The sequence below is a fragment of the Triticum aestivum genome, chromosome 2D, assembly GCF_018294505.1.
Source record: "Triticum aestivum cultivar Chinese Spring chromosome 2D, IWGSC CS RefSeq v2.1, whole genome shotgun sequence".
Classification (NCBI taxonomy): Eukaryota; Viridiplantae; Streptophyta; class Magnoliopsida; order Poales; family Poaceae; genus Triticum; species Triticum aestivum.
Window position 1 is genome coordinate 31,676,943 of NC_057799.1, and position 6,996 is coordinate 31,683,938.

At 41.9% G+C, this 6,996-nt stretch overlaps 1 long non-coding RNA gene across 1 annotated transcript; it reads left to right on the top strand.

Annotated features, from left to right (window-relative positions):
• Positions 1-2,204: 2,204 nt before the first annotated feature.
• Positions 2,205-2,709, top strand: LOC123048499 (uncharacterized). The gene is made up of 2 exons (XR_006423308.1): positions 2,205-2,450; positions 2,568-2,709. It is a non-coding gene; the product is annotated as an uncharacterized lncRNA (long non-coding RNA).
• Positions 2,710-6,996: the final 4,287 nt, after the last annotated feature.

Consider the following 6,996-nt stretch of genomic DNA (forward strand, 5'->3'; position numbering starts at 1 on the left):
TACGGGAGTTCCTCGGAGTCCTCAAGTGGTAAAAATAATCTTTGGCAATGAATAAGTGTCGTGTCACAATCGACAAACACTGTAATCTTTGGCAATGAATAATCCGGTAATCTTTCTCAAGTTCTCAAGTGAGCATTTTTTGGAAGAAGAACTCGCATGAAAAGTAAAGAGAAGGGAGTAGGTAGATTAGGGTCTCATTTCCTGAAAATATGTTCAGCATGTAAAGAAAATGACAACGTCTGTTCGAAAAAATGTTCAACGTATATTAAAAAAATGTTCATACTTTTTTTAAAATATTCAAGGTGCATCTGAAAAGTTTTTACGTTCGACATGTACTCAAAAAATGTTCATGTGTTTCATAAATATGTTCATGATATTTCAAAAATGTATATAAAATGTAAAAAAACTGTTCACACAATTTCAAAATATATTTCTGACCATTTAAAAAAGATGTTCATGCATTCCAAAAATATTTTCATGACATCTTTAAAAAATAATAACACACTGAAAAAATGGTTAGTATCATCCAAAAAATGTCCAACATGTACGTAAAAATGTTCAACACTTTTTGAAAAAACCATCAAACATGTATTTGAAAGAATGTTCAGCGTGTATTTGAAACAATATTCAACATGTATCAAAAAATGTTATAAAAAGTGTGCAACATGTACTATTAAACAAAGTCGACATGTATTTGAAATTAATAAATGATATAAAGCACATTGAAACAAAACAAGGAAAAACACACAAAATGTTCTAAAATCGGCCATAGAATCATCCCAAAACCGTTCCATGGAGCTACATTGTTGGGCCATCCCGTTTAGTGGAGCACCAGAGGCGAGGTGGGGGCGTTTTTTTTTTGCGAAGGTTACTTCACTTTCCTCCGGGCGCCACGTGTGGCTTTCTGTCTTGCCCGATATCATTTATATTCCTATGAACATTACTTAATAAAGGTCTACAGTTTTCTAAAAAAAAGGCCGTTTGCTCCAGTTTTCTTGCTCGATTTTTTTGCTTCCTTTGTCTTAGAGTTTACAGATTTAAAAAACTGAGAAATCAAAACATTTTTATGTGTTTACAGATTCTTTTGCGGGCTCGGTCGCTCGTTCAGCAGTTGACCCTTGATCATGGACTTTTGTAAATTTGAAAAAAAATCTGAAATTTAAAAATTTACCAATTTTGAAAAAGATTATAATTTTAAAAAAACTTCAAAATTTAAAAACGTTCATCAATTTTGAAAAAAGTTAACAAACTTGAAAAAAGTTCAGCAATTTTTTTAAAAAAGTTCATCGAATTGGATAAACATAAATTTTGAAAAAAAATCAACGATGTTGAAAAAAGTCCGTGCATTTTGAAGAAAGAAAAGAAAAAAAACTATATACCTTTTAGTCGGCCGGCCCATGTAGCGTCGATGGAGGTTGGGGGTGTGCCCGTTTTTGCCGATGCCTTTAACCGGCGCAACGGGCGTCGAATAGGATTTGGCTGGGATATAACTACATATCAAAATAGGAGGGGAAGAGGAAGAGCAACATACCCTAACTCATTAAGGATAGACGCACCCAGTCAGCCACGCACAAGGTATTTTCCAAGATTCCTCCTGTTCCACGTTTAACGTGCGGAATAACGAGGTAAGGCCTTTCCAATTTGATGCTCTCTCCGAAGAGATGTCACGCAAATGCGCTGGCCCAAGCATTCTTTTTCTTGTTTAGTAACTTCTGGAAGGAAGTACAGCTTATGCATGCATGCCAAAAATTACAAATGCTAGCTGCGTGAAACCCATTGGAAGCTAATCTTTGTTTAATATCACATGAAGTAATAAAACTATTCTATCATGTTTTTCCAATTTCCATGCATTGTGTGCCAAAGGACCAAAATGAAGTTATAGGTATGAGCTCATGTATTGTCTAAAAAGGGACAAGCTCGTACGACTCACTTGTTTGCGCCGCTGGTACATTTTTTAGTTCTCCGTCTTAAAGGTTCTAGCGCTTCAAAATTAAGTGGCTCCAATCTGTTGACTGAATCATGTCGTATTTCTCGGGCAATATGTGTGGATTGATCCCTTGCGAGTATTTTTATTTTTAGGTTGCATGCAGTGGCTCTATTTGGTGCGTGATTATAGACCATGAATAGTTTAGGACGTGCATTTGTTAACCCTTATAAAAGGAAGAGAAGAATGAGTCGAGAGCCAATTAAATGGGACAGAAGTTGCATGTCCATCTTCTTGCCAATGTTCAACCAGTGTCTTTCATCCAAGAGTTCGCGTTAGTAGTGGCATCCACCGGTTCGAGTCAGCGATCTGATCCCGGACTAACATCTAAGGCTCTTAGATCGCGCCTAGCTTCTGCATCAGCTTGATTAGCATTATGAGGGCTACAATGTCAACAACTTCTTCATCCACGTTGACAGGATCGATCGATGTGCACCTTTCCTTCTTCAGCACATTCAGCAATGAAGTAAAATCTCGTGTCTATGTGTTTGCTCCGGTCATGGTGGACAGCATTCTCGCACAACGCAGTTGTTGATTTGTTGTCCAGTCCTAGCTTGACCGTCCTTGATTACATGTTCTTCAGGTCCGAAAAGGAGTCAACTAAGGCATAGGACTTGGCGCACCATGGTCGCGGCTTCAATGTATTCTGCCTCGCAAGATAAAAATGTGTCATGATATTCTATCCATGTGTTAAACATGTTATTTTACATCCACCGAGAAAGAGATTCTTTGCATGAAGATCGTCACATAATTATCATGTGAGGCAAAATACTTTCAGGCAGCGGCAGCAGATGGCCACGGCATAGCTCCATCGAATCCTTGTAGCCATGCAGGGCATGCACCAAGAGCAAAAGAAGGTCACACCATTTGTGGACAATAACTCCGCGGTTGCACTGTCCAAGAAACCTATCCACCATGATCGGAGCAAACACATTGACATCAGATTTCATTTTCCATAACGGAAAGGTTATCGAACTTGTTCAGTACGGACAAACAACTTGTGACATTCTAACGAGGTCTGCATCAGATCAAGCTATTGCAGATGTTGGCTAGGTGCAATCACCGTGAAGCCATGTGGCCGTGATTGGAGGTGATTTGGCCGTGATTGGTGATCAGCCATGTTAGTATTTCTTGAAAAAAACATGTCAGTATTTACGTTATCTGTGATAATTGATATCGCGGAGCATGCATTCTATAGGTTATGGACCAGACCCATGGGAAGAGGAAGCTTAATATAGGATCTAATCGCTCTTATCCATTTTTTGTGTATTTCTGTTGACAGGTTAGAGTGTGTGATTTAAGACTACGAGTAGAAACATCAAGAAAAACTGAGGATCCTATATTTCTTCCCATTTTTGCGTTTTTGCCTTCTTCCTCTACGCAATAGGCAACTGCATAATTCCTCCTCAACAGGTAGCGGTGCCCTCTTTCATCCTCAGCTGTGTATCAACTGCGCCTGTCATGCTAAACTAAATATCTCCCGTCTTTGACAATTAATTTTATTCTTGGCTTCCCTAGGTCTGTGACAGGAGCACGCACTAGTAGAAAACTAGGCTTTGGTCACAGGGCAATATTCACATTAGTCCCGGTTCAGTCACGAACCGGGACTAATGTGAGCATTGGTCCCGGTTCGTGCGGCCAGGGGCCTGCCGGGCCTCGTGGGGGCATTGGTCCCGGTTCGTCCGTCCCCTCTGGTCCCGGTTGGTGGGACAAACCGGGACCAATGGGCCTCGCTCCTGGCCCACCACCATTGGTCCTGGTTGGTGGCTTGAACCGGGACCAGAGGCTCACCCTTTAGTCCCGGTTCATACCACAAACCGGGACTAAAGAGTTGGTCCTAGTTGCGGTCAGAGTTTAGTCCCACCTCGCCAACCGAAGGGCGCTCACACCAGTTTATAAGCCCGTCCCAATCTGGCTTGTTGAGCTCCTCTCAAAGTGAAAATAGATGCCCTTATACAGGGAATTTGACCTAAATTCAGAGTAAATTTCTTTGAATTTCATAGAAATTTATTATGAATTTAGGTTGAATTTTCTCTATAGGCGCATCTATGTTCATTTTTTATAGTAAATAAAATGAATAAACCTTAATAAACTAAATAAAAATAAATAAACCTTAATAAAATTAAATAAAATAAACTATAGTAAATAAAATAAATAAACCTTAATAAAATAAATAAAGCAAAAGAAATAAAGTAAAATACATAAGTAATTAGAAACAAAATGGAATAAAATAAATAAGTTTTTTGTTGTAAGTAGAAACAAAACAAAATAAATAAAGCAAAAGAGAAAACAAAAAATAGGGAAAAAAATTATGCCACCTACTGGGCCACCACGGCCTGAATACGACTTGAAACCCATCCATGGGCCAGGATTCAGGCCCGCAGAAGGCCCAGTAGGCCCCACAGGCAAAGAGAACGGTTAGGCCCGAAAGCCTGCAGTTGAGAGGAGCTCGAGAGGGTGGGCGCAGCAGCGCTTATAAACCACTCTCGAGCTCTCTCAACTAGCGAGGTGGGACTAAAATTTTGACGCGGGGCAGCACAAGGCCTTTGGTCCCGGTTGGTGCCACCAACCGGGACTAAAGGGGGGCATGCGTACCGGTTCGTGGCACCAACCGGGACCAATGCCCCCCCTTTAGTCCCGGTTGGTGCCGCGAACCGGGACCAATGTGTTTCCTATATATACCCCATCGCCACAGTAGAGCACTCCACAGTGCTCTGTTTTTTCTGGCCGGCGAGGGGAGGGCATTTGGGTGCTCTAGCTCACCTCCTATGCGCATGAGGTGTTCGATGAAATGTCTGAGCCACACTAGTTAATCTTTCTCCTCTCGAAACTCGACCTCCGAGCTCCATTTTCCCCGAGATTTGTCTAGGTTTAGCGGTCTGTCACGTCCCGTCCCCGTCTTCACCGCCGTCAATCGCCCGCGCCGATCTCGTCGCCAGCACCACCGTGGTGAGCCTCTTGTTCTTATCTTCTTTCTGAAAGAAAAAAAATTCTTACTTTAGATAGATACTTGTCTAATTTTGTTACTTTTATTATTCCTTCTTATTACATAGTGCGATGGTTTTGGTATCTGCCCCCGTCGGCCCTCGTCCTGTCTATGATTCGGATGTGGTATATATTATCTTTTTATAACTATTTGGTTCATTTATTGTTTATGACAAATATGCCGACCAACGTGACATAGATTTTATTTATCTAGGAGGTGGTTGAACCGGAAATTCGAACCGACCCTATTGTCGAGAGGTTAAATTTAGTTGAAGAAAAAAACAATTACTTGAAGGAAAAAATAAAAAAATTAAGGAGGAGAAGATGATATTGGAGTTGCATGTTGCGGATGTCGTCGATGATCACAAGATCAAGATGGATGCAATGCGCTTGAAGATTAGAAAGATTAGAAAATATGCCATTCATACCGAGGCTTGGTATCATTATGCCGTTGGATCAATTGTTACCTTGGTTGCGATTATGATCGCATTTGTTTTCGCATTGAAATGTTTTACATAGTTTCAATGTATGGTTTAATTAATTAGATGCTCTGGAGAGCTATATATATGTTGTTAGATAAGAACTATGTATGTACTTTGGTTTTAATGTGATGATGAACTTCTATTAATTTGGTCACTTAATTATCTTTTCATGATGTTCTGTAATGGTTTTTGACACACTTAATTATATATAATGCACGCAGATGAACCGGCAATGGATGTACGGTGGCAGACACACCTCCGAGTACATTAAGGGCGTGCATGATTTTCTCGAAGTGGCTGAGGAAAACAAGCAGAATGGTTTTATGTGTTGTCCATGCCCTACATGTGGGAATACGAAGTCTTACTCTGACCGGAAAATCCTTCACACCCACCTGCTTTACAAGGGTTTCATGCCACACTATAATGTTTGGACGAGGCACGGAGAAATAGGTGTTATGATGGAAGACGGCGAAGAAGAAGAGGACGATGACAACTATGTGCCCCCTGAATACGGTGATGCTGCAACGGGGGAAGCTGCTGAAGATCAAGAGGAACCAGACGATGTGCCCAATGATGCTGCAAGGGGGGAAGCTGCTGAAGATCAAGAGGAACCAGTGCCCCATGATGATGATCTCCGCCGGGTCATTGTCGATGCAAGGACGCAATGCGAAAGTCAAAAGGAGAAGCTGAAATTCGATCGCATGTTAGAGGATCACAAAAAAGGGTTGTACCCCAATTGCGAAGATGGCAACACAAAGCTCGGTACCGTACTGGAATTGCTGCAGTGGAAGGCAGAGAATGCTGTGCCTGACAAAGGATTTGAGAAGCTATTGAAAATATTGAAGAAGAAGATTCCAAAGGATAACGAATTGCCCGACAGTACATACGCAGCAAAGAAGGTCGTATGCCCTCTAGGATTGGAGGTGCAGAAGATACATGCATGCCCTAATGACTGCATCCTCTACTGCGGTGCGTACAAGGATCTGAACGCATGCCCGGTATGCGGTGCATTGCGGTATAAGATCAGACGAGATGACCCTGGTGATGTTGACGGCGAGCCCCCCAGGAAGAGGGTTCCTGTGAAGGTGATGTGTTATGCTCCTATAATAGCACGGTTGAAACGTCTGTTCAGAAACGAAGAGCATGCCAAGTTGATGCGATGGCACAGTGAGGACCGTAAGAAAGACGGGAAGTTGAGAGCACCCGCTGACGGGTCGCAGTGGAGAAAAATTGAGAGAAAGTACTAGGCTGAGTTTGCAGCTGACCCAAGGAACGTATGGTTTGGTTTAAGCGCGGATGGCATTAACCCTTTCGGGGAGCAGAGCAGCAATCACAACACCTGGCCCGTGACTCGATGTATGTATAACCTTCCTCCTTGGATGTGCATGAAGTGGAAGTTCATTATGATGCCAGTTCTCATCCAAGGCCCTAAGCAACCCGGCAACGACATTGATGTGTACCTAAGGCCATTAGTTGAAGAACTTTTACAGCTGTGGAATGGAAACGGTGTACGTACGTGGGATGAGCACAAACATGAGGAATTTA